Here is a 27,894-nt window from a genome sequence, read left to right as displayed (position 1 = left end):
TTTTATGATTCCGCCTCTGTGCTGTCAGTGAGCTGTGAACGGCGGGCATGCACGTCCCCAAGCCGCTCTCCAGTGGCACGGGGCAGTGATTGAGTGCCTGGGAAATTAGTGTCCTTGCTGTCTCGTTTTATGAAAGATAAATGCTATGACATTTAATGCAGACCTTAATTTAGAACAGAACTAAGCAGATCATTTTGCAATTTAATCGTAAACAGGTAAATATCAAAACTTGTTTAGCATTTCACAAGTTAGGTGGACAGGCAGCAGAGGTAAAGTGAAGTAGGCAGCAGAAGAATGGCAGAGGTAAGGATAAGGTAATGAGACTTGGAACAGCGCTGTTTTAATGATAATGGCAGTACGAGTGCAGACAGTATCACATTCACATCTCAGGTTTGCTCTTCCCACTTGGCCATCTCTCTCTCTCTTTTATAATTTCATTCACTGTTCCTACGCTAGATGTAAAATGAGGGCTTCCGACACATGACTTGATATATGAAAAAAACAGCCCTCACCTACAGTTAATCTGTTACCTAAAACAAAAACAAACATTATGGAAAAAATTGCAAAGGAAAACAAAAATTTTATTATACTCCATAATAACTGGGAAAAAAAAAAAAGATTGTCTGGAAGGCTGTGTGCTGTCAACTTCTACCTTTCTGCCTTCATATTTATAGCCTATTCCTTTGCATTCACTTTAATTAAAAAGATTGTAAGTTTCTTTTTAAATAACTGTCTAAACAAAATGTCATATTATGCATGTTTATATGTACAGAAGCTAAAATGGCATATTTTGATCCTCTTTGAAATTTTGTTCTCTGCCTTCTCACCACTCCATCATCCACAGTATTTGTGCTGATTTGCAGAGGAAATGAGGACACAATGGGCCAGATTCTTAGATCATTTAGAATGATTTAAGAATGATTTAAGAATGATCTTCCACTCTGGAAGAGCTGGAGAGGTGCCGAATCTCCCCATTCGAGGATTCCCTTGGCACGAGGAAGTTCCCAGCTCGTACAAAGCTGACAGAGCCAATTCCTATGCCATCTGTTCCCACACAACCTGTTTAGAGGAGTCTAGTAGAGACGGAGTAGGGGTGCAATTGAGGTATTTTTGCATTTTTTCTTTTCCTTTCCAAGTAACCCCATGGGGGCTATAGCTGACCCATTAAAGAACATCATGAATCCCAGAAACAGAAAACTATAGCAGGCTGCCTTGCAGTGCTTCCCATCCTTTAGAGCTACACTCTGTGTTCCTTTTGTGGTTTATTTAGGATACAGCAAGGATCTGTGCAGAAGAGTCCAGCTTCAAAAGCCCTTCTTTTTCAATCTGAATCACTTTATGAAAACAGCTGTCGAGATGCAGACAAAGAATTAAACTGCAAAACTGATTGGACACTAAACTCAAAGGAAAGTGAGAAAGGGGACAAACTTCTGGAGATGAATGAGTGCAGCCACATCTTAACCCTGATCAGCAGAAGTCAGAAGAGCTTGTCTGATAGCCATCCTCAGCTCTGTTGTGCCAGATTAGTTACCTGGAAGGGGATGCTTAGCTCTTGAATCAAAATTCACGGTGCTGAGTAAGACAGCTAAAGCTCTGTGTACACTGGATGTTTGCCTATGGATCTATCCTGATGAGCTTTGTGACCCCCCTGGAGCTGCGATCAAAAAGACATGTACTCAGGCATAAATCTCCACTGGAAAGCACAAACTATCAGCCAACAGCTAGTAAGGGATGGTTTTTTAAACCACTTCTCAATTGGTCTTGCTTGTTATAGTGCCACCTGACAGGAGGAACGTTCCTCTTTCTCTTCAGGACAAAGTCAGACAGTCTGGCACTGAAATGGTTCGCACTGTCCTCAGAAGTGAAGCAAGGACAGAGAACCCAGGTAGTCAACCTGTATCAGCAATGAGGAGGTGGCTGTGAGCTTGAGATGTTTCTTTGCACTGTTTTCTTAGCAATGCCATTCGGATACTTAGATCGGTCTGTCAGCCTGAGCTTCCATGAGACTGGTACATTTGGCACGTGACAGCATACCATACTGTGCATGGGAAAGACCAAGAGGTGCCTCACAGCATCCCAGAACACAGTTTTCTTGCCCCAAGAGTGAGAAAGCAGAGTAAGTCTCCAGGGCCACTCTGGCCACAAGAAGGAAGGGGAAGCAGTGAATGGTGGCAGAGAGCTGTACTTGGGTGTCACTGAGTGACTGGAGGAAAGACTGCTAATCCTGGGAGGAGAAGCACACACAGAGTGGCATACTCTGACCTCTCACTTCATGTCATCAGTCAGCCTGCCTTTTCAGGACACTGGTTAAGTGGCTGTTAAAATAGCCCATTATAACCTGGGCAAAGGTCAGTCTAAGCCATAGCGCTCAGTTTGCTTGTTCTAACAGCTAGCTTCCAACAGTTCTTGAGTGTGTCCGTACAGACTGCCTCTCCTGACCCCACAATTTGAAGATCCAGCCTAGAGTGTGCAATCTGACTTTTAAGATCAGCAGTGAAAAAAATCCTGAGTTAGGTCACAAGCTTGGGGTGAGGTTATGACAAAATGTGCAAGTAGATAAAGCTCAAATTCCCTACACATTGACTAGCACTTAGAAAGCAATCATGCGTAGATGAGTGCATTGAGACATGCCAGCTCTTGCCACATCTGGTGACCCAGCTGCAATCCCACGCCTATGTGAGTGTACTGCTTCAGCACTGAACCTGAGCTAACAAGCCTTATCTCCTGGACCAGAATACCATATATCCATGTGGCCTGGACTGTAGACAGAACAGACCTGTCCATCTACACATAAATGTAAACACACTCAGAATGCTCACAGCAAACTAAGTGACCTGCCTTTGGAGCTAATAGGAAATTCCAACCAGGGAGTTTTGATCCTCATCAGAGCTGCAGTCAAGTATGTCTCGAACATCAGCTTCCGAACTGAGTTTCTTCTCCTGTCCTTAGCTACTTAAGATGCACATTTTGAGACAAGTGTCTCTTCACTTTGTGCCCCAGAAGTGGGACTCCCAACCTATCTCAGCAGACTTTACACCAACACAGAGAAGGCGTTCTCATCAGAAGGATTTAGGTGGGAGTGAGAATGAGAATGCGTTTGTTTTCTCCTTATCAGCTGGGTCACTATGCAGCCCAGAAGTCACAGCTCATGTAGTCAGAGGGAGTGGAAAGAACTGTTTCGAGTGGCACAGGTAATGAGTATTCCCACTGAGAATGGGAAGCTCTGAACCCTGGTTTTCACTCTGTCTCTCTACATGCAGTGCAAAAGCAGTAGCTTGCCTTTGCTCTGTTTAGTTCCATGACTCCTGACTTTTCATGTGTACCATGGCTAACTTCACTATGAAGTATGATGTGGTCCTCTCCCCTGCTACCTCTTATCTCTCATTGAGAGTCCCCTTAACAGACTTTCAAACTGTAGGCTAAAAAGAACTGAAAACTTTTATTTCCCAGAGAGTTCCAGCTGCCAGGCAATTGCACAAAAGGCAGACAGAAGTTATCACTTTTGAAAGGAAGTGGCTGCAAATGCTGAAGCCCAGAGTATATGAGACTATGCTAACACAGTATTTTGCAAATGGAGGTGAGCCTATTTTGTACCTTTTCCAAGCCAGGTGGGGAACTTCCTTATTGTAAGCTGATCCTGAGCTAATGCAACTACACAGCTTCAGTTTCAGAAGCTTCTAGTTAGCACCATGTGCCCCAGAAAGCTGCGGGGAATCTCAGTTGTTGTCAAAATCCAGAGTAGTCCTGCGTGCTGGTCCTGTGCATTGAGTAGACCTCCTCAGTTCTGATCAGCAGGGTATAAAGAAGGGAGGACCCAGCCTGTGAAAAGAAAGAGGAACATGGTTCAACTCTGCAGACCTGTAGCAGAGCCAGTTCAGGACGTAAGACTAGCAAACTATTGCTTTGTCTACCACCTGTCGCAAAAAAATAATAAGGAAAAAAAGGAAAAAGAAGTCATAGCAGTGCTTCAGGAAGAGCCCTGGAAAATGAGTCAGAAGCCTGGATTGTGGGGCAGAGACTGGTGCCTATGTTTCTTTATTTCCCCAGCAGGACTAAAAGCCTTGTTCCCCTGACCCTGCCTGTCCCGCCCCACATTCTGTCCATGCCTGCCCTGCATCCTAGAGCTTTCTGCAGCAGGGGAAACCGTGCCCCAGCTCTTCACCTGAGAGAAAGGCTGTGTTCCTGTTCAATTGGTCAGGCTCTGGATAGGGCTTGCTGTATTCAGGCAGTAGGATGCTCCTGTGTACTCAAGGAAGTCTCATCTAGCAGTGTACATGCCTGGGAGATGCTTAATGAAGACAGGAAGGTTTTCTGTATCACCCTCCATAAACATATGCATTTTGCCCAAGTTGCATTTTTGGTACATAGAAGACAGTTTGGGAACATGCCCATCTTCATCATTAGATGTCATAAAGAAGTTTTGCCTGCTTACCTGCAAAATAAGTCTTTTTAATTCCTGCTCTTTAAGTAGAGAAAGTGAGGAAGCAGAAAGTGTCCTAAGTTGTCTGAATAGGACTGCAGAACAAAAATCAGAGCAGAAGAAGGCAAACACTGTGGGCAAAATCTCAGCCCCAATGAAGAAAGACCCTGACCCATTTTCACTGACTTCAGTAGCTTTCTATTCTGTGGCTGCCCAACTATGCAGTCCTTTCACTTGTACAGCGTTAATACATTGTATGACTACTACAGAGGGCAGGATGCAGCCTTCCTCCTTTTTATTATGGTATAGTACATGCATTCTGACTAGAAAGCATCTTCTCTTTACATTAGGCCTTGTTCATCAGGAAATATAGGAAGAATATTATGTTGTTAAGAATGTAGTTCTCTCACAAGTTAGAATGACTGGCATGACTGGCATTTATTCTTTTCCCTATCTATTCTATTGCACTTTGGACTATACATTTGCTGCATTCACTAAATACTCCCCTATTTAGCCTCACATTTGTTTAGGTGCATGGCTAGGGATACTGAGGGAGGAATGTGGCAGACTGCATTTTTGGTGAAATCCTTGATTTTTATCGGTTCAAAAATAGCACAAGCGTTTTTTGAGCTAAAATAATATGCAGCACTTTGCCAAGACCAAGCATTGTTTTCTTGCAGCCACATGCCAACTATTCCTTGATAAAATTCCACACATTGTCTTTTTCATGAGTTCAAAGGGTATTTACCAAGTGTAATTTCCACCTGTAGGCACAGTTTGATTTTATAATTCCTCTTCCAGATTTACAACAGAATTTAATTAGGCTTCTTATAGATTTCTTTGGCAATTTTAGAAAAAAAAAAAATATATATATATATATATATATGTATGAATATATATATATGTATGAATATATACATAGATATATATGTATGAATATATATTTCTCCTTCTTGATTACGATCCCCTTTAACTCACTGGATGTCCCAAATTATAAGCTTTGCATGGAATCAGTTGCCTTTGGCTATGTTTGGTATTATGTTACCTTCTGTTCAGTTAACGGTGTGGAGATAGGCCATAAGCACTAGAAAAACCTCAAAGCTCTTTGCTGCTGTTTTGAAATTGAGAAAGCAGAAACATAATTGCTTTTGTTGGATCACAATCCTGAATAGCAAAAGACTTTTTAAACATCTGCCCTTCCTTTGATTGGCTTTACATCTTCTCTTTTTTGTCTACTGTTCATTATTCTGCATTTTATTCACTAATGAAAAATTCTATCCATGACAATATTTTCATATGCTGTAAGATGACTGGGATTCAATGCATTTAATCTGATCTAGCCTTACAGAAAACCTTAATAGAATGTGACAATATATGTTAATTCTATGAGGTTTGTATTTCCTTCTTGCTCGCGTAGTATCTGATCTGTCCCGCCTACAATCTTGGTGCAATCTCTTGCAACCCTGACTTTTAACAGAGGCAGAGTCTGACTCCCAGGATGCATTTGCAACACCTATTGAAGTCAAACAACATTGTGTAGCTGCGTGGGAAATAAATTCTGCTTTCTTTGTCACTGGGACCTTGATCCCATTCAAATCTGCAGCAAATGTGGCATTAGCTTGAATTCCACCAAGATCAGGCACCAGAATCGTTCCACTTTACATGGAATTCTCTTTGATGAGAGGACTCGTGCGTGTCTTCAGGTGTTGCCTTCCCTCTCCCTCTTTATCACTCATCGAATGACTCGATACATCTCCCTCTCTTTTTTTAAATACCACTGTCAAATACCTGCCATGATATTAGCATTCATTCCCAGGGGAATGTAACAGCCAGAAATAATGCCGATCCCCGAGTGGACCAGAATAATCTGTTCATTCTGCAGGGAATAGCTATCCTTATTCAATAATAATATTGAAATTAAGAAATAACATTTTGTCTTTCAACATGGGAAGACAATACAAATAAAAGGGGAATTTCCTAATGAGTCTGTTATTAAAACAGTATCTAGAGGAAACCTGAGCATTCAGTTAACTGAAATATGTCTTTTTTTTTTTTTTCCTGGTTTGAGTACAATACTTGACATCAATACCGCAAGTATTTTCAGTGCTACCTGGGAATAAGGAGAGGATGAAGGCAGGAGGCTTTTGAAAAGTCACTTCTGATTTTGCTCATTTAAAGCCTGAGTATTTCAAAAGCAATGTGGGCCAAATTTTCAAGTGTTGATAGTCCCCAGTTGGATCCAGTTTTTCAGAAAGATTGTGTTCTCATTTGCACTTCTCAATAGAGCATTTTTCCACAAGTGCTCAGCAGCCAGCAAACCTTTCTGGCCAGAAAGCCATTGAGAAATCTGTTCTTTCTTTTTTTTTTTTTTTTTCCTAGAACCTATAAGGGAATGGGGAGCACTTTTGTAAATCTGTTCTTTAGACAAGTTCTACCTGATGAACCCAACTCCAAGGAAAGAAGTTTCCTCTCTGAACTTCTAAATGCAGCAGGCAGACCCAGCACAGCACTGGGCAGAGGTAGCTCTGACAGAATTCATCTGGAGACTGGAAGGAATGGAGAAATACCCATAATACCTCCTGGAGCTGTGCAGTGTATGAGGACTAAGATTTCCACAAACACCAGAATGATTCTGGAAGCCTAGTTTCCAATGGAGTCAGTTATTCATGGCTGACTGACATTTTAAGTGAATTATACTGTTGCTGCGGTGTGAATTCCACCCTTATCAGACACTAGAGAATCCACGAGGGATAGCAGTCTTGGCTCTTGGGTGGATTCCCTGATACCTAACAAGGTATAAAATCTGGCTGAAGTACCTAGTCTCTCTCCCAAGTGGATCATCTCAGTGTCGAACAAGAGCTGAGCGTGGGCTGCAGCCTTTCTGCCAGTGGGAAAACTGCTCAGCTTTCTATTTTCACAAAAAATTTACGAACTTGATTATCTCTGAAACCTCTTTCTGCCAGGTTTAGCTACAACTGTCCAATAGGTTCAACAGTTACTAGACAAACATGCACTCAAGCCCGTATGCATCGTGCAATTATATGAGCTGTGCTTCCTTACGGAGCGAGTCTAAAACACTCACTGCTAAACTCTGAATGACTGCAGCCTGCTGTGTCTACGAGTGCGTTGGGAAGGCTGTAATAAAGGACTTGATGGAAAGAGAAATTATTCTGCATCTCCTATGCGGGAGCATAGCCATCAGTCGCGTGTTTCCTCCCTTCCTAGCTGTAGGGTCCCCCCATCAGAGGCAACCACTTTGCAGAACCCCTTTGGCGAGGAGCGCATCTGGGGGCAGTCAGGGGAGCTGGAAGCATTCCTGGCTGCTCTGCCAGTGTGAAGGGTTGGCAGAGCTTCTTGCAGTTTCCTTTCCCATGAGCAACTAACAGCAATCAAATACAATCTAGCCCTCATTATTTGCCGTTAGTTTCTTTGATTGTGATTTGGAAATACGTTGCTAAGGAAAGCAAAAACCGTGGTTAACTGATTGATAGAAAATAAGAGTCATAGAAAACATCTGGAGAGCCAGATGAGTACAAGCTATTGTTTAGTTTAATACCCTTATAATATTTGCTGCAAACAGCCAAGCTGAAGGGTGGATTCTTCATCATTTTTAGTATGTGCTTATTCAAAAATATTAATGAATAGGCTTTGATGGCTATGTTTGATCCATGCCCTTTTGCCCAGACATTACCATGCCTTGGCTTCCTGAAGCTGCATAAGGCCAAGTTATCAGAGCATAATACCAAAATTTAAGAATGGTCATACTGGACCATACCAATGTCCTTCTAGACCCTTGCCACTGATAGTGACTAATAGCAGATGTTCAGGGAAAAACACAAAGCCAAAAAACGCAACCGTTGTTCCCCAATGCACCCTCCTTGTGCCTAACAATTAGCAGCTCAAGAAGAGGCTGAGGCAGAGGTGGTATCTTTGTGTTTACTATGACCAGGAGGATTTCATTGTCCTGGGGCTCTCCCCATCAGTATTTAAAGGTAGAAGCAACAAAGAGCTTATGTTTCACCTTAGAACATAAAAACACAGAAAGAAATACAACAACTGGAAATGTTAAAGGTCACCCCTGGGAAATGGGCTCCACCAAGTTGAAGAAGGATGTCTAATCCTAACTTCAAGAATGAGAGAATATGCTTCCAATTTATGCTTTCACTATTCACTCTTCAGCTAATCGGACAGTGATTTGGCATCAGAAAACAGGAAGAAATTGAGTGGGAACAGAGTGCATCTGCCCAAAGCCTCCTTTTGGATGGACAGGAGGAGAGGATTGCAGATTTGCAAAGGAATCCTCCATGGACCCAGAAGGACAGGTAAGTATTAGCACGTCTCCATGGGGGGATGGGAAAGGGAGTGGGGAGGAGAGCATGCACACTGGATGCATTTTTTCTTACATTTCTTCACAGATTTTCCAGTGTTCCAGACTCAGCTATATTCTAGATGGGTTTTTATAACTTAAACTATTCAAAATACTAACTTTTCAGCAATGACTGCTGAACATTTGTTGAGTCCTCGGCTCAGAAATAGTGACTCCCAAGGAAGTTCTATGAGCAGAAGACATCCACTACAGCATCCACTGTAGCCTTTTATAATTTAACATGACCTGTTACTGCCCTTTCTCACTTCGCATTTATTTTTAGCCAAAACTGGTATGGTACTAAAGCTACCCCTACTGAACCCCTTCCAAAGCAGGATGGACATGGTGTAGTCCCTGCTGTCTTTCTATTCCACTGGACATTGTTCACTGCATGTGAAACCACTTGCCAGCAAAGCTACACTAGAGAACCACCCCAGTGGAAGCATTTTGATGAGCAAAATAATATATCAGCAAACAGACTTACTTTCCCTCCACTGCTATGGTTCTGTCTACCTCAGGCAATTGTTTTCATGCTTCTGACTGGCAGCAAAGATGGCAAAACTCTTTGCATAGACAAGAAGTCCTGAGGAAGGAACAGAATATTCTCTGCTGGCACTGGTTGCATCTGTGTTGTCTCTCTGGGCTGGCTGCTCCCATGAGGGAGTTTGCTTTTAGAACTGTATTACTGAAGATGTGATGCAGATGTCATTATCACTTTTTAAATTCTTTTCAAATATTGCTTATTTTAAAATAGCACTAGGGTCTAGAACTTCCTTATACTGTAGGAAATAAAGAGTAAGCCAAAAAAGTGCTTTGAGAAAGATCAACAGATAGCCCAAAGGACAGTGAGGGTTTGACCGCTGGGACATTTTCACTGAAAGAAGACCTTTTGAAGGACAGACTCCATGGGAAAGACTTTGGAAATAGCCTTCTGGCAGAACTGATAAGCAGAGCTTTGAACGAGAAATAAAGGCTACAGAGTCAGAGACTTGAAAAATCTCCATGCGCCCATCAAACACCAGAAGAGAAAGTCTAGATACATGAGGATGTGCCAAAGGATAAAGACACTTCAGTGATCAGAATGGTGAAGAATAAGAAGAAAGAAAGTGCAAAGTGTGATGAGAGCTCTTCCTTGTTGGCAATATGGTGTCAGGAGCAGGTCCTAACAAAGCTGTGGTATGGGGGACAGGAATATTTAACATTACATGTACCCAAAAAATTAGAAAACTATGAACAGTTTTGTCAGGTCATTAAGTGGGACAGGCATATATGCAGAACAGCATTCATGGCTGGAACACTAGTCTCAAAGTGTATGCATTACCCAGAAATGCAGAGATAAAGGTGAAGTTTGTGGCTGAGAACCAAGTATTAACAATATGAAAATCTATGAAGAAGAATGTGTAGAAGGGATAGCATTTGCTCCAGTTGAAATGATTTCAGGGAAAGGTGGCAAAAGAGAGTACTTGGAATGTACATCTCCCCTGATTTGATTCTGGTTGTAGGTAAAGTAAGCATTAGAGAAAAAAGTCCTTTTGGGTTAGTATCATGCAGGGAAATTCTTACCTTCCCAAATACAGATTGAAAAATAAATGCCACTAATCGTGATAGAATAGAGACATTTCTGGATGTAGTAGTCAGCAAATTTCTTAATAAAATCATCAGTAAGGAGTGATGCTCTTTCAGACTTCCTTTTGGAAACTGATGACTGTAGAAAAAAAAAAAAAAAGCCTTGGCTCAAGCAGCCAGGGACTGACACTTCCTAATGAAACGGAATAAATAAATGAGCGTATTAATAAGGTTTTACATTTCAGAAGGGCAAATTTTGGTAAATTCATTGAATCGATTAGTAAATTCAGATGGATCGTGGAATCCGGGTGTTAGATTGTGGGAGAGGCCTGATCTGTGTGACTAAAAGTTATGGGAATCTGAAGAAGACGCGAAAGAGAAAGCTTAGTTGTGTTACTACTTCAAGAAAGGTATAGTGTATTAGTTCATGTCTTTTAAAAGAAAGGCCAGATGATAAGCAGAAAGTGGAACAAAGTGGAACAGGAAAGATCGTATCAAAGTCCATGAGAACTGTCTTAGGGAAAATGATACCCCAGACAGAGAGAACAGAGTGAATGCTGTGTATTTGCACTTTATTACAGTATTTGTCACAGTGGCACAGAAGACATTTGTTAGGTGGAGCTCTGAAGAAAAGCTATATATATAGTAAGAATCTGGCTCACAGCATACAGACACCATTGAGAAAGGCATTGCAAGGCTGGAGAGAAGTAATTAGGAGAGTTCTAAGTGTGGGGACCAGTCTCATTTAATGCTTTCATAAACAGTCATGAGTTAAGTATTAGAAAGAGACTCTGAGATTTTTGATGACACAGCACTGAGATGCATCTTCAATACAGTGAAAAACATATCAAGACCCTGAAAACAGGTAAAGAAGAAAGAAAGAAAGACACACACAAAAACGGGGAAGGGGAAGGGGAAGGGGAAGGGGAAGGGGAAGGGGAAGGGGAGAGGAGGGGGGGAAGGGGAAGGGGAAGGGGAGAGGAGGGGGGGAAGGGGAAGGGGAAGGGGAGAGGAGGGGGGGGAGGGGAGGGGAGGGGAGAGGAGGGGAAAGGGGAGGGGAGGGGGAAGGGCAGGGGGAAGGGGAAGGGGAAGGGGAAGGGGAGGGGAAAGGGGAAGGGGGAGGGAGAGGGGGAGGGGAAGGGGGAGGGGGAGGGGGAGGGGAAGGGGGAGGGAGAGGGGGAGGGGAAGGGGGAGGGGGAGGGGGAGGGGAAGGGGGAGGGGAAAGGGGAGGGGAAGGGGGAGGGGAAGGGGAGGGGAAGGGGAGGGGAAGGGAAAGGGAAGGGGAGGGGAGGGAAGGGGGAGGGGGAGGGGGAGGGGAAGGGGGAGGAGGGAAGGGGAGGAGGGAGGGGAAGAGGGAGGGGAGGGAAGGGGAAGTATGAGGAGGGGGAGAGGGGAAGGGAGGGGAGGAGGGACTAACTTTGGTTCCACTAATTGCTTTGAGCTTGTAAGTGAGCAGGAGGACCCAGCCACACTACCCAAGTGTTGCAGTGTGATCCAGCCTTCAAAAAAAGTAACAAAAATCGAATGAGACAGACGTACAAAAGTTCAATCACACATAAAAAAAAAAGAAAAAAGAAAAAAAAAAGATGGGATCTTAGCACCCTGCACAAGAAAGTTTTCTTTCAATGGAAGTACTGTAGAAACGTGGCTAACATAACCATGAGGAAATAGGGAGAGGCCTAAGTGACTTTGCTTGTAAAGTTGAACAAAAAATGCGGACTGAGAAGATAGAAGCTAGCCACAGACACAGCAATGTTACAAATCAAAAAATATTTTCTACTTTTAGGACACGTCAGCCCTGCTGTGAGACTCACCTCTCCTGAGCCATGGCTCTGGCAACTGTCTCATTTCCAGCCAAGTGCAGACTGTTCTGGATGCTGACCTCCCCAGGCCAGGCGTGATTGATCCCTCCACATCCCACCTGCACGTACCCTTGGAGTAAAATACTCAAAAAAGTCTTTGGAATGTATGTGTCTCTTTCACCACAGCCCAGATCAGCGGCTCCCTTGCCTTCATTGCTTTCCAGTATTGCGTCTCGCTAACTAGGAGAAGAGAGAAAATCTGAGAGTGCATTACAGTGTAAATTTAGCTCTGTACAAGCTGCGTGTGCCAGCACCCCAGTGTAACCACATAAGAAGGTATTCTATATGTTCTGCCAGGTTCCATTTTGGGTTTTGGAGATCTTTGTTTTATTTTGGTTTTTTTTTATGACCAGTCTCATGCTGCTTGGCATTTTCTTTAATGCCTGGCTCCTGGACTCATATGATTAAGGAGAAAATGTTTGAACGAAAGGGAGGGCCCAGCTCACTCCGTCTTGAAAAACTAGAAGACCTCATGCCTTGGAGAAGCACCACAAAGGCAAGTAGAACGGTGCTGAACTAAAGCTGCATTTCAGTCATCAAGACTGTAAATTGGTCAAATGAGCTGAGGCCTGGTGTTCTGTTTCCTGACTATTTTGCCACCCGCTACAGTGTAAGCCTGGCCCCGCTTTTAAAAGAGAGCTCATACAAAAAATTCAACTCTATATGGTCAAAACACAGCCACAGACAGTAGCAATAGCTCACTGACTAGACCCAAGTTCCTGAACGGTCTCTGCCTGCACTGAGAGGTAGGAGGAAATCCATCTCCCTGACTTCTGCCATCTGGTCAGGTCTCTGTAACTAAGCTAGGTGCTGGGGCTACTGATGCAATCAACAAAGCAACACAGACATCTTCAAAAGGAGGCTCATACCTCCCCTTGATAGGTGCTTAGGTTACCTGGCAAGAGTCACCCTCTGTCTCACCCCACTGATGGAAACCAAGGGATCGCAGACTTGGCCAGCACATAAGCAGTATATGGCTGAAGCTCGTGAAGATAAATCCCATCTGCAGTCAGAGCTGGATCTGATAACTGCGAAAGCCACATTTGAAATGCAGGCATTGCTTTTAGAAAAAGGTATCAGAAACTTATTGGAATCAGATGTTCTCCATAAATGGGCAGTCCTAAATGCGAAAGGGGGGAGGAAGGATAGTAACCCCTTGATTGTGAAATTACATGATTACTGAATGAATATGATTCTCTAACAGGCTGTTTTTAATGTCTAGGTTGTGTTTCTAATGAAGGAAAACATGTAGTATCGCTGATCCATATCACAGTGCTCTTGCTGTCTGCTATCAAGAGTAGGCAAGCCCTAAACACAGGATCTTTCAGATTTTTATTCATACCTGCAGACATAAAACCAGAAGGTCGTTCTTTCTTGAAATCAAAATAGTCTCTGTGCAGTGTATCTGATTCAAACCATATTGCTAGCAAGGTGGAGCCTTGAAATCATTAAGGTTTTTCTATGGTAAAAGTTAAAGATTAGAGGGCCCTGAGGAAACAGAACACACAGGCCAAAAGTTTCAAATCCAAATATTAAAGATAGCCAGCCAAGTCAAAACATTGGCATCTACATGAAGGGGTCGTGAATTACAGAGGGACCGAGCACCCACTGAGCCTATTTATTCCCTAGCACTTCAGAAAACTGCCCCAGTTTTAAGTAAATACCGTCATGTGGACGCTTCATTTTTGTACAAAGGAATTCATATGCTCTTTGCTTTATTAGTGAGACCCCAAAAGGGCTGGGTCCCTTGTCTTTTTCCACCAGAATGGGAAGAACGATGAAAGCAGGCTTTGAGGCTGGCAGAATTATTTTCTGTTGAATCAGAACTAACCCTCAAGGGGGAAAAGAAAGAGGGGAAGGCATCACATGATTCACCAACAGCTCAGCACCAAAACCACCACAACCTCAGCAGAACAAGGATCAGAAGCGTAGGATGGGCTGACCCCTCTGAGCTGCACAGCTGCTCCTGCTCATGGTCCTCCTGGGACTGCCATGAGAAACGCATCGCCTTGAGTTATCTCAAGGAGCTGAACTCGTCTTTCAAGTATGAGAAAACTCACAGCACTGAAATAATTTCAAAGCCAGTGCTTAATTCCTTTGAGTGATAAAGCCCTGAGTATCTCTGGATTATAAAGTAAAAGAAAATAGGTGTCATATTTTAGATCAAAATACAATCTTTATGTCCCACCTGAATATTGGCTAGTGGAGAGCTGGAGGTAGCTCTCCCTCATTAAAGCCAGGTGACCCTTCCTCATCTGCGAGCTGTGACAATGAAAGGGGCCACCTGCCATCCTTCAGTACTCATTCCTCATGGCATGGAGGCGTGGGGCACCTGGAGGAGCAGTGCTGGGGACTCTTCTATTTGAAAGCCATCGGGATTGCTGTCCTCCTGTTGCTCTTCAACTATGAGTGGAGGAGAACCTTTTCCTTCCTCAGTTTAGAAGATCCCCTCAGCTGAAACCAATACTTCACCTTTGCCAACATAACCACAAACCCGGGCTCCTCTGCTGTTGCCATCCTTCGCCAAGCAGCGTGGCTTTGGACAAGGCACAAAAGATTTGTCTGTGCACACCTTCTCGGCTCACAGTATAGCGAGTGCCGGTGCCAAACACAACAACGGGGATGCCAGCCCCGGGCAAAGCACTTGAAAGTTAAGTACTGAAACAACTAACTTTTTAGACATGCAAATCCTTCGCTGGATGTAGTCATAAAGCTCTCTTCTTAGGTGGTTAATGAACGAGAGTGTGGCTGATGTTTTGTGCTTATTCCGAGACACCCTACCCTCCCTATAGGAGGCTATTTTGTTGTCCAAACCCCTGAAATTACGTTCTTGTTTCAGTGCAGACAGAAATCGCTCTTCCTCCCAATTATAGAACATGACAAGAATTCCCAGGCACAAGAATGAACGTCTATTCCCATCTGAGGATACACACATTAAGAGTTTCCATTTTCTTACCTATAAAAGCAGTTCAGTGGCAATGCTTTGCTTCATTTTAGCCATGTGAAATTTAAGTTTGTGTTTACAATGTGCAATAAGTGTGAGGATGTTATTTTTTAAATTATTAGCGCACATAAGGTGTCAGAAGTTCACAAGGGATGGGAATTATAAAATCACAATTTCACCTTTGAAAATGCACTATCTGGTACAATCGGACCACTCAGGTGAGAACTGATGAGGCAGTTGTTAGCAACTCTTAATTATCTGGTTTATATAGTGGCCTCTGGCATGGCACCCTCTGAAGGAATGCATCCTGGGCACCTTGCACATCATGTTCCTTCTGGTTTGTGGGAAGCTTTTGCTGTATGTGACAAAGAAGGAGAGATCACCTACATCTGCTTCTGGCTGCCGGAAGGCTTCAGAACTGAGCTTGTTTGAGAATTTTTTTCCTGCATGTTTTGTTGCTCTTCTCTTCAGAGGGTGTAGACAAACAAGGTGGGTAAATCCCATTTCAAAACGGTGTGGGTGCCATTACAGATGTTTCAGATATTACATCAAAATAAGTAAGGATATAGATAATCAGTATTTTGGTAGGGGCTGAGGTCCACGTATAACAGAAGATTTAGGCTTATTTGGGCTTTTATAAAAGTCCCTACTGGTGCTTGGAGGAAGCCAGGGCCTCACACAGCAGTTTGCAGCCCTCGGGGTTCCCTGATGTGCCTCAGCAGTGGCACTCTTGGGAGTCATCAGATGTCAGTGGCACACAGATGCCAACATCACATGGGCCAATGTAACCTGGCCACCTGAGTCACATGAGAGTGCCACATGCAGGAGTGATACCCAAGGGCACCGGACAATTTGGGTTGAAACATCAGTGCAGTTTTAAAGAGGGTGATGCAAATAGAGGTTGCATTAGCAGAGGCTGCACTAGCATTTTATTACTGGACACACAGACAGAAAGAGCACTGGGCTGCTTTGGGCCTCCCTGCCAGCACGGAAGAGATGAGCAACCACTGTAAAACTGCTGCGTGCCATACATAGAAGATTCTGCATCTGTATGAGAAATACAGAAGCAGGGTAAAAGGACATCATAACAAACAACAAAAACCCCCTACCCTGGTTTGGCAGAAGTGACTGTATTCTCAGAGTCTCAAGATGCTCGGAGGTGGCAAGAGAGACAGAGACAAGCACGTGGAGAGGCCTTATGTGGGCCGAGCCGAGCCGAGCCGAGCCATGCCGAGCCAGACGAGCCGAGCCGAACCGAGCCGAACCGAGCAGCCCCGCTGCGCCTTGCCCTCGGCGGAGCGGCACGGCGGAACAGCCTCCGCCTCCCGTTAGATGGCGCTACAGACTTTCCAACCACGTGAAAAAAAAAAAAAAAAAAAAAAATAGAGGGAAAAAAAAAACGTAGTCTAATTGTCCGAACCTGGGGAGCTGAGACGTCCGGCACCGCGATATCTCTTCCCCACGGGGCTCGCCCGGTGCCGCCCGCACCGCGCCGTGGGGCTTCGGTCCCGGGGACCCGGAGCAGTGCGGGGACGGGGCGAGCAGAGCCCCGGCGGTGAGGTGGGGATGGTGGGACGGCCTCCTCCTCGCTTTTTCTGTCCCAAAGCAGCGTGGGACATTTGCGGAGCTCTTCGGGGTTTTGTCCGTTGTCATCTTCATCAGTTTCGCGTGTTTGTTTGTTTCGGGAGCCCCGCGTCTGGGGACTCGGCGGTGCCACAGTCCAAACCGTCCCGGCGGTGCCCCCCGGCCGCCCCTCTCCCCGTCCCGCTGCCCAGCTTCGTGGCACAGTGCAGAGCCCGAACCCCCCCCCCCCCCCCCCCCCCCATGCCCTCCGTTCGGCTGCGAACTTTCCGCCGGGGTGAGTTCTCCTTTAAGAAAAGACACCGCTCCTTCTGCATATTGAACGCTGTTTGTCTGCAGCGCGCAGATGACGCGGGGCCGGAGCGGGACGGCTGGGGCGTAAATCACCGCGCTCTGCAATGGCCCCAGCAGGGAACCCCGTGCCACCTCCCCATGTAAGTCAGCACCGGGAGCTGGGAGGGGGGATGCTGGTGCCGGGCGGGGCAGCCTCCTTCCTATCGCAGCAGTGATAACGCTCTTTAGAGCCGGACATCTCGTCATTTATTTCCTCGTTTCTCCGTTTTCCGCACTCTGGTACCGCTCAGCCCGGCTACGCGTGGCTCTGCGGGGAGGACAGGAGGAGGGTCTGGGGGCTCCTCCCTGCACCCCCCCCGCCTTTGTGCATGTGGGCAGCGGAGCTCCGGGGTTCACTTCAGCCCCGGGGAGGGGAGCAGGAGGAATCGTCACACCCCGAGCAGCACAGAGCTCGGCCGTCCCGTCGGGGCTCCCCTCCGCCTATAGGGTCAGCCTGGGGCTGCGCTCGGGAGGAGGGAGGGAGCGCGGAGCGAGGCTCCCAGCGGTTCCCCGGCTGTTAGAGAACGAACTCGTTGCAGTTCGCCATCCGAAGTGCGGTGCGGTGGAGGCGTGCCTTCAAACCGAGCCGCTTCTCGGTCCGCACTGGGAAAAGCAGACATGTGTCCTCAATTGTGCCGTATGAAAAACCCGACTAGGTACTTTATGATTCCATCTGGAGAAATTAAAAGCCCGGAGCTGTAATGTTTATTCTTACATAGTTTACAAAAAAAAAAAAAAAAAAAAAGGGGGGGAGGGGGTGGGGGGGAAATGTGTGAGACACATGTCTCCGCATAGAACCAAAGTGCTTTCCCTTCTGGTTAAAAAGTTGCATGCAAATGTTTTCGTTTGAGCGCTCGCCGCCACCTGTACTTCTGCTGCGCGGCGAAACTTTTCCCGGCGCTGGTGCGGCGGCACCAATAGTCCTTATTAATGAATTAATTATTATTATGGCTGCTGAATTGACTTAAAGTGCTTCGGAGGCCAAACTAATCCATGTTAATCAGTTACAATTAATTGTGTTTCAGCTGCCGCTTTAAACACGCTTTCCAAGATAGGGGAAAAAGGAGGCTGCGGATGGGGAGGGGGACGCTTGGGTGTACCCCCCCCGGCACCACGAGGCTTGGGAGAGAGGCACAGCCCTGTCCTCGTGCCCACGTCGAGGTGCACAGAGGTGCCAAAGGGGAACTTCGGTGCCAAACCGCCTCCCGGAGCAGGGAATGTGGGGTCCCGGAGGAGATTTCGCTCCGGAGTTTGCGTTGTGCAGAGCGACAAAGAAGCATCGGGGAGCAGCGAGGCTGATGTGTGCCCCGCGGAGGGGCTGCATCCCTGCCCGGGGCTGCTGGAAGGGGGAGAGAGAGAAAAAAAGCCCCTCAGGGAGCAGCAGGAGTTGGCTCTGAGAGTGGGGCGAAGTCCTGGGGAACGCCGAGAGGGGCCGAGCACCGCTTGCCCGAACCCCAGGGGGAAGCCTGCAGTCGGGGTGCCACTCCCCGGCTTTTTCCTTAAGAGTGACTGCCCCCAAAGTGAGGGACGTGGGAAGGGGCGGGGGATGGAGAGCGGCCGCTCCCCGTATCTCCCTCGGCCAAGGCCACGCGAGGGGTCCCCAAAGGCTGAGCTGCCCAAAGCACAGCGTTGCCACCCATTCCTACCCCATCACTCAGTATGAGTCTTTTTTTTTTTTCTTTCTTTCTTTTCTCTCATGTTAGTCTGCCAAATGGCAATTGAGGAACTGTAGTCTGTCCCATCCTCTCTGGAATTGGGTTCTTGGTGATTTTTTTTCCAGTTTTACTTTTTTCTTCTCCCACTTCGACTCTCAATGTGTTTTGCTGTTGTTGGTTTGGTTTTCTCATCTCATTCACTCTGCTCAGCCTCTGCTGAAGACATTGAATCACCCTTGCCCTGTGCCTGTGGACAGACCCTGTGGAGAGCAGTTGAAGAACCCAACCAAGCTATTTCTACCTGCAAGGGAGCAGAGTGTACAGCCTCCCACTCTCACCCCGTAATCGAACACAGCCATAACCCAATGCAAACTGTGGAGAGAGGCGTTTTCCACGTGACAGCAGATGATGGAGGAGATGTCCCACTCCTCGTACCTCGTGGGATCGTTCCCTCCGGCTGCGGTGGTGCTGTCCTTCTCTCAGAGGTGCAGGAAACAGATTCCCACCTTTGGTCTCCCACCAAAGCGAATTGCTTTTGGCGCAGCAGTCACCCTAACCAACTTTCTCCCCGTATTTATTTCTTTGGTTGCAGCCGGAAAAAATAAAATAAAATAATAATAAAATAAAATAAAATAAAACTGAAACGTCCTTGCGTTCGTGGAGGCACTTTGTCGTCGAGGCAGCTCTCACGCATGAGCTGATTGCCGGGATCTATTTGCATGCAGCTGCGAGCCCTCGGCCCGGCTGCTGACCGCCGCGCATAAAGGGCCGCGGGGCCGCCCCAGCGGGGCACGGCCTGAGGGCGGGGGCAGGAGGCGGCCTCGCCCCGCGCTCCTGCCGGGGAGAAAACTGCCGGCACAGCCCGCAGAGGGACGGGGCCCCCCGGTCCCTAGGCTGCAGGTGCGGGAGACACAACGAAAGGACCTCCCGCTGGCCCAGGAAAAGTTCCTTCCCCCCTCGTCCCCCCAGCGTGTGTCCAAGGGACGAGGGCTGGTAGCAGTCTCTCAGTGGAATTTTCAGCGCTTTGAAAATTCCACTTGTTTTGATGCTCTTTTTTTCCCCCTTTTTAGCTGCTGCCAGCCCAAAAGGGACGAGGCAGCCCTCTACCTTCGAAACGAGGGCTTTGGTACCAAACTAGCCCCCCCAGTCCTCTTCCCAACGCACGCACACGCATTTAAAGGACGGATTCGGCTGCGCCCAGGACTACTGCGTGCCCCTCTAGGGGCCTCCATCCGCCTCGGGCTTTGCCACCGCATCTCCTCCATCCCCTGGAGGTTCCCCGGACTGGAACCTGCTCCCAACCCGAACCCAACGCGAGCAAAAGCGGCAGCCTCGCAGCGCGGCTCCACGGGGAAACCCACCCCACGCAGGAGCAAAGGGGAGACCTCACGCACTCTCAGCTCCACGCAACCCCTCGGCCGCCCCACGCCGTGCTCACAGCGCCTGGGAAGGGTTGTGGGGGGGTGATCGCCTCCCGTTTGCCCCCAGCCCCATGGAGGGCACCGTAAGGAAGTGGCAGCAGCGAAAAGCGAGGGGAACAGCAGGAAGGGACGGAGCCGAGCGCAGCTCCTTGCGAAGCGGAGGGAAGGACGGGGGACTATCCGCTTGGCTTTGGGGTTTGTTTCCCAGTGGATTCGGGACAATGGCCGGAGCGTATCACTCGTTCCCGTGGGCAATGCCTCCCTGTATGGCTTGAGGATGCAGTTGGGGGCCGAGGAACAAAGCGTACCAAGGTAACGGGTCCCCTCCCTTTGTTTATGCCATTGTTCGCGACGGGACTCCCTCCGGCCCCGCTGCGAGGCGTTAGCAAGGACCTGACCGAGCAGCAGCACCATGGGAGAACCCAAAGCAACCCCACCGCCACAAGGAGGGCACCGAGCCCAGGGGCTGCAGGGTACGATCTGCCTCCTTGGGGCTGCCGTCCCCAGATATCCACCTGCCGTCCTGGCATCAATCAACTCCACATCCATCGCCACCAGCTCGGGGAGACGCCAGCGCTCAGTCCAACATCAGAAGGAAGGGAAAGAGCGTTGCATTCACACGCACGCTGCCTGAGCGTGACAGAGCTCTCACCATCCTAACAACAACAAAAAAGAACCCTAACCAAATAATTCTCTTAATTACAATAACCTAACGGGTGCAGAAACCTGAGCGTTTGTTGACTCATTTTCTTCTCCTCGAGGTAGCGGATGGTATTTAAAGTTCAACACTTCTCACAGTGCCTTGTTTGGTTTAATTTCCCCAACAATCTCGGCGATTTCAGCAAACGGAGTGAAGAATTTTGGTACACATTTGAGTATGGATCTGCATAAAACACAGAAGAGAACAGAAGTGGGGAGCAGAGGTTTTCTGGTTTTACGAGGAGAAGGAAATATGTGTTTGCATGTGTGTGTGAGGAGGGTGAGAGTGAGAGAGAAACAAATGGAAACCCTTCCACGTCAGTCTGTGGCTTCAGCGTGGACTCTGGAACAAACATCTATTGGATCTCTTTGAGCAAAGTCCCACTTGGGCAGATGGGGCCCTGTTGTGAATGAGAGATCCAGAAGATGAAAGAAATGTGTGGAGCTCCAGCACAATCCTTCAGCCACCCATTCCTTCCCCCCCCCCTCCCACCCCGCCTGCTTTTAGGAAGATTAGTTTCAGCTCTGCTTTTCTGGGCCCATTTTCTGTCGAGGAAGGGCTATCACAGTGATCAGTGCCCAGCGGTTCTCATTCCTTTTATACGTGGTAAATATTCGGGTTGCCTCGAATTTGGCAAGGAGGTGGAGAACGGATCCCAAACCCAACCTCTGGTGTCTACCTCCTCTGGCTCCCACCTGCACACAGACGGGTGGGAAAAACCCCAAAGAAACAAAGAAAAGCAGCCAAAAGAACCCCAGCCCCACACCCTCCTTATAACCACGCACTCATTTTGGCTATTTCAGCTTTGGACAAGTGGTCTACCTGGCTGCATAGGACCAGCCTGGAGAGCGGCGGGGATCCAGCTGGAAGCAGAGCCTGCAGCTGAGCGAGGACCGCGCATCGGCCCGACGGAGCTGGCAGCAGAACGTCGCCGAGCACTTCCAAAACTAATAACAAAAAGGTTACTATATATAAAAGCCTCACTACATCCCACACCGCCTCAAGTTGTTTAAATTTTGAGTTTATGCACATAAATATAGCAGCCATGCGGTTCCCCATTAGCCAGCCCTTGCTTTTTTAAAGAAATTCATTTCAATTTGAAAGGATGGCTCAGGGACGCGGGACAGTCAGCAGTGCTTGGGATTTCTGCACTCAACCTCGGGACCTCAGAAAGAAAGAGTCTGCCTGTGCTATTTCACACACACATCTCTGAGCCTTGACATTGGGTTTAGAGCGGGCCTACCAGAGACAAGGGCTCCATCCTCAGTTTTTTCCTCCCTTTTAACACGTTTCCCCTGTTCCCATCCCAGCTCCCTCTGAAGAGGGAATAGTTCTGCTGGCACTCCACGTGTAGACCTTGCTGGCACAACAGTGGGACCTGAAGGCACCATCCCCATAGGCAGCAATCCTACCCACAGGACAGTGAGGGAACACGTGGGGTGCCCAGACATCTGGCATGAAATCCACCCCAAGCTGCCACTAAGGAAAGTTTGTTCCTAAACCAAACTCTCCATGGATTCAGTGCTACTGTCAAATGGGTTCCAACCACCCCAAACCTACAATAAAGACCTCCACTCAATATATATGGCCGCTTTGCCAGTGAGTGTGCCTTGCTGAATCCCTCTATTTGCCTTGGAGGTGTCACGCTGATGGAGCGCTGCCTCCTTACCCCTCAATAGGAACAATTCAGGAAAGTTCTGTTTAGCTTTATTGCCCATGTAGCTGCAGAAACATGTGCTATCAGAAACAAGCCCATGTTGGAAGGTATCATTTTCAACATGTGAGTGGGAAACATATGCACTGGCACAGTCCTACTGCTCTGTAAGGGCTGCGCTCAGATTTTGGCTTTTAGTCTCAACTCTGTTATGGAGATGCAAAATGGAAGGGAACGCGCTTATTTGTGCTGCATCCTCGTGATAGTCATCCTATAACCGTTAGGAAAAGAAGCAAAACATTCTGCTGGAGCTCTAGGCAAACCCGACACTGGGTGGACTCGAGGCTTCACAGGTTCTCACTTCACTGCCTCTCTTCCCTTTGGATTTGTTATATAGGATTTTTTATTTTTTTTGTCCACTGTTCCATGTTTTAAAGTAAGTAGAGGCCAAATCCTACTGGGAGAGCTCTCTCCCTCCATCACAAACTCATGTTTGGAAGATGCCTCCCCCTCCAAGCCAATATTCCCCTTGCAGAGGAGAAAAGAAAACCTTTAAAGAGAGCCATGGGGGGGATCCCTTGTTCCTTGGTGACCTTCCTGCAGACAAACCCCATGGAAAAACACGTCTGCACCAAACCAGTTCAACGTGGCTTGGAGTCCATACAATTGAGGATCCATTTTAGCACTTTCAAGGGGTAAAATAAAATAAAATAAAATAAAATAAAATAAAATAAAATAAAAAATAAAGGAGCAGGGAAAATAAGTTTGGACTTAACTGTTTGCTGCTGAAAAAGGCACCACAGGCAAAGCCTCAGCTGTCAGCAGCATGAGTGTGCCTGTCCCACAGGCAGCCTTTTCCACGAGGGAGGGGACCAGAGGCACACAATGGCACACAAAAAGCACTGAGCTCTGCCAGCAGCACCCTGTGCCCACACCGTGTACAGTGCCCGGCCTGCTGGGGTGGCACGCAGCAACCTGGGCTGGGCAGGGAGGTTTGGGAGTGTTGGAGGCGTATATACACACAGAGGGCTGTGTGTGTGTATACATCTTTATATATAGATCTAGATGTAGGTGTAGAGTCTATGTTTAAACCCTCCTATATATACACACAGCCCTCCTCGGATGAGGTCATTTTCCCATATAGATGGGATTGGGTGCGCGATGCCAACATCCATCGCCAAGATCCTTCATCTCCACAGATCTGAGACAACACCAAGCACAGAAGTGGGACTACACTGGGGAGGGAGATACACACCCGAGAGACACAGGCTGTGTGAGGGGTCCTTCAGGCTCCTCTCCTACCCAAGCACCCGCTCACCCCATGTCCAAAGCCAGCTCAGAGCAGAGCTGGATCTGCACCCTCAAGTTTTTTGCCCCCCCCCCCCATCCCTTTCCACAACGATGCTTTCTTCTATCGCACTGTGGGTTAACATACAGATATATCTTCCCCCCTGCCTCCAAATGTCTCAATGGTTTCGGATTTGGGAGAACGGCTGAGGGCAGGGGGGGAGAGATGCTGCCTGAACGGAGTGCTTTGGAAGCTTTCGCCTTCCAGCTCCCGGTGGCACCGGCAGACAGCTCCATCAAAAAAGTGGTTTTCCAGTGCTCTCGAAAAGCCGTTATTTTTTTACATCGCTTTTAGGAAGATGGATTAACAAAACATCGCGTTTCAAGCCACTCTGATCTGTAATTAAACGGAGGAGCCGGTTTGTATTCTCCTATGGCTTTTACAGAAGTTGCAGTGATCCAAAGTCAGGTTGCTGTGTCAGAGTGGCATTTTTATTAATGAGAACACAAAAAGCTTGCATATTCTTAGCCCGGCTTGAATTTAGTTGCTAAGCAACCGCTGTATGGTAATTCATCCGCGAAATTTAAATCTTTCAGAAAGGACGCTGCGCTCTGCTCAATGCTCGCCACGAGGAAAACAACCGCGTGGGACCCGCGGCAGCTGCCGCCTCGTCGCCCTCCGCCCCGGGACGGCCCCGGCCCGGCTCCGCCGCCCGCGGACTGCCCGCAGATGCCCGGGAGGCTGCGACAAGGAGGCGGGAGGGACCCGGTCAGCGCCGCCCCGTCCACCCGAGGCCGCTTCCCACGCGTGGGCGCCGCCGGCTCTCGGAGCGCGGCCCCGCTGTTCGCTTGGAGCGCGGCCGGCGGTCACCCCTCCGCTTTCTTTTTTTTTTTTTTTCTTTTTTTTTTGTCTCGCCAAAGAGTCTCGGCCAAAAAAGGAGCTCCCTACTGCTGTGTCATTGACACCGCGGGGTCGCTCGCTGCCTTTCTTTTCGCCTTTCTCGAGCCTCTCGTTGAAACCTGCGCCCGTTCCATTATTCCAAAATGCAACTGAAAATACCTCGCGGGGACCCGGAGCTGAGGCTCTGCCATTCGCTCCTCACTGCGCTCCCTGCCCCGAAGCCGCACCCGGGGCCGTCACTTGTTGCGTCCCTTTGAGTTTGAGACAAGGAGCGAACGGAGGGCCCCCACCCGCAGCCGCAGCCCCGCGCAAACGGGGAGCGATGCGTGCGCACCTGCACAGATGTACACAGCAGCGGCGGCTTGGAGGTGTCCATCATTTATTACAAAAATAAACGAATAAATACAACAAGACGTTGTTGCTTTCGACGGGATAAATATTTTACAAATATATCATTTAAGAAAACAAAACAAAACAAAACAACCTAAATCGAGTTGTTAAAATTATTTGAGATGTTACACTTACTGATTGAATAACCAACAGTATGTACTGCTTTTCGTACCAGAACCGATTAGTCTACTTGTGAAACCATTCACACAGAGCAGGTGACAAGCAGCACGGTGCGCACACACGAGGCACGAAACACGGGGGCTCTTTTGGGCTTATTCCGATGGGAACAGCCGCCCCGAAACCAACGCGGAGCCTTTTGCTGGGCTCCGGACACACGCGGACGGCGGCTGCAACGCACCTGAGGGGACGGAGTGGGAGCGTCCGGCCGGGGTGGGGAGTTGGGGGGTGGGAATGAGGAGCATAAAGTAATTCCGACTCGGGATGACCCGGGCTGAGCGATGAGAACTTTGTGGGACGTTGGTTTTAGAGATGGGGGAAAAAATGAGGAAGAAGAAGAGGGAGGAGGAGGAAAACGATACCGACTCAGTTCCACGAACAGAACGCTGATATTATAAATGGAAACAATTACTGAGTGCGTTAGGAGATGCGGCGATACACAACAATATTTTCATTATTTAGACGTGTCACGATACGAGCCCGAACGCAGCGCCCTCAGCTCTCACCTATCCCGGTTATCTCTGACGTTCCCAAATACATTCAGAAGATTCAGCTGGGGGCGGAGGGGGGGGGGAGGGAAGGAGGAGGAGGGGTGCTGACCACGGCCTCACTTTTCTCTCACAATAACTCCGCAAAACGGGCGCATCTGGCAGAGTCCGCACAGCCGAGCGCTGCTGCCCCGGCCCAGCCTCGGCCCCGGCACGCCGCCGAGGCCGTCCTTTAACAGCACACAGAGCGAAGCCGAACTCCAGCCCTTTGTGACCGCACAAACATGGGCACCAAACACCACCGAGAGATGTGCAAGGTCCCTCTCTGTGGCTGACATTCGCCTGCAGAAAACCCAGTTTCCCCGGCCCGGAGCTCCGGGAGGCAAACAAAGAACCGCTGCCGTCACCCTCCTCTTTTCTTTCCCCTTTTTATTTTACTCTATAATTTTTTCCTTTTTTTTTCTTTCTTTTTTTTCTTTCTTTTCCCCCTCTCCTTTCCTTCGTGCCAATGAGACCATTGCACAAACCCTTCGAACGCTACCATATGTCGCGATCCGGCGATACAACACCCGGCGCACGGCCGCGATTCACGGGCTGACACCGCCGGCTACGACCGCTCGGGAGGGATAGGAGGGGAGGAAGGAGCCGCGGGCTCCGTGCCGCTAACGGAGAGCACCCGCAAAGCTGCTGGGGGTTCGGCCCGTCCCCACCGCTTTCCCGCTCCGCAGCGCAGCGGCCGATGCGCACCGTGACGCGTTCGGCGCACCGATGTGACAGAGCTGCTGCTGCTGCTGCTGCTAAGGGAGCACGGTTCACCCAGAGCCCGAGCCCCAGCAGCAACAGCAGCAGCAGCTAGAGCGTTGTGCGCGGTGGGTTGGAAGCAATCCCCTTGGGCATCCTTCCTGGGGAAAAGAAAAAGCACCTTCTCCAGACACCCCGCAGATAAATCAGGTACAAATCTTTCCAGAGACAGATAACGCGTCAAAACAACGCACGGCTCTCCCCCTACCCCACCTTCCCCCTCCCATTCGTTTGAACGACACCGAACTTTTGGCAGCACCGCCGTCTCCTTCAGCCCCCCCCCCCCCACCACCATTCCCCCCAACCCCCCCTTTTCCCCCCTCCCCGCTCCGCAGCGTCACACGGCGCAGCCCCGCGGCTCTGCGCTGTCCCTTTCCGCGGGGCCCCGCGCAGTGGCCGCACTCAGCGCAACGCCCTCCGCCCCCGGCGCGACCACCGTTGAACTTTTTCTCCGGCCCCGCGTCGGATGCAGCAGACACAAGAGTCGTTCATTCTAACAAATTTATTTTCTCAATCGGCTCTTACGGAATCACTACTCAAATTAAATTACAATCAAATTATCACATCAAAAGATACCCTTATTACCTAACAACTGTCCATAGTTTCATTTCATTTTGATTTGTGCTCGTCTGAAAAAAACACGTAATACAAGATCTGGGGAAAAAATAAATTACCGTTTTGCAGCAGTTCATAGGTATTCTGAATAAAATATTAAAAGAAGTCATTTAATGAAAATATAAAGCAAATTTTTTTTTTTTTTTTTTTTTTTTTTTTTTTTTTAGATCAACAACGGATCTAACAATTCTATATTGCCGTCTTTTTGAAAAGTCTGTTTATTAAAACCTACCAAAAACACTGCTTGGAAATGGCAGTATTATATAATCACATCCACAGCACCCATTCAATCAAAGTTGGCAACGGATTTAGGAGAGGAGAAGTTCAGATAAGTGCAGCTGCAGATGCTCAGTCCTTCTAAATCCCTTTATCTGAATCAGTCCAGAAATAAAAAATAAAAATATTAATAAAAAAAATATTAGCAGTGGATTTTTTTTTTTTTAATTTTTTTTCTTTTTTTCTTTTTTTTTTTTTTAATGACTCTTCCATGATGATTGGCAGCCGTCAGGAGCGGGACTGTGGCAGCCCCGAACGGTTTCCCTTCCTTTCGCTGCTCCCTTAATTCAGCGCAGTCCTTCTATGGAGCTCCAACTTTAGGGACCAGCGGCCTCTCCATCCCCCCCCCCCCCCCCGGTTTCTGTCTGTTCCCCCACCCCCCCCTCCCACCCCCTTCTCTCCTCGGGGTCAGTTCGGTGTGCGGGCATGTATTCCCATAGTTTTGTTCTATAGCTAT

General features: G+C 47.9%; 2 long non-coding RNA genes across 4 annotated transcripts; one reads left to right on the top strand and one right to left on the bottom strand.

Annotated features, from left to right (window-relative positions):
• Window positions 1-942: 942 nt before the first annotated feature.
• Window positions 943-12,384, top strand: LOC149920056 (uncharacterized). Of its 2 annotated transcripts, none has more exons than XR_016464344.1 (3): window positions 943-1,104; window positions 8,600-8,742; window positions 12,139-12,384. It is a non-coding gene; the product is annotated as an uncharacterized LOC149920056 (long non-coding RNA). The 2 variants fall into 2 exon arrangements; XR_016464348.1 differs by lacking the exon at window positions 12,139-12,384 and adding an exon at window positions 8,836-9,507.
• An 8,483-nt stretch (window positions 12,385-20,867) lies between these two features.
• LOC149920055 (uncharacterized) lies at window positions 20,868-26,798 on the bottom strand. 2 transcript variants are annotated; one of them, XR_016460677.1, is made up of 3 exons: window positions 25,764-26,798; window positions 21,671-21,795; window positions 20,868-21,248 (listed from the first exon to the last, which is right to left on the bottom strand). It is a non-coding gene; the product is annotated as an uncharacterized LOC149920055 (long non-coding RNA). The 2 variants fall into 2 exon arrangements; XR_016460678.1 differs by lacking the exon at window positions 25,764-26,798 and adding an exon at window positions 24,850-25,059.
• Between the last annotated feature and the right edge of the window lie 1,096 nt (window positions 26,799-27,894).

Source organism: Phasianus colchicus, chromosome 1 (assembly GCF_987193195.1).
Source record: "Phasianus colchicus chromosome 1, bPhaCol1.hap1.1, whole genome shotgun sequence".
Taxonomy (NCBI): Eukaryota; Metazoa; Chordata; class Aves; order Galliformes; family Phasianidae; genus Phasianus; species Phasianus colchicus.
Note: the sequence above shows the minus strand (reverse complement) of the source record. Positions and strands in the feature narration are given on the sequence as shown.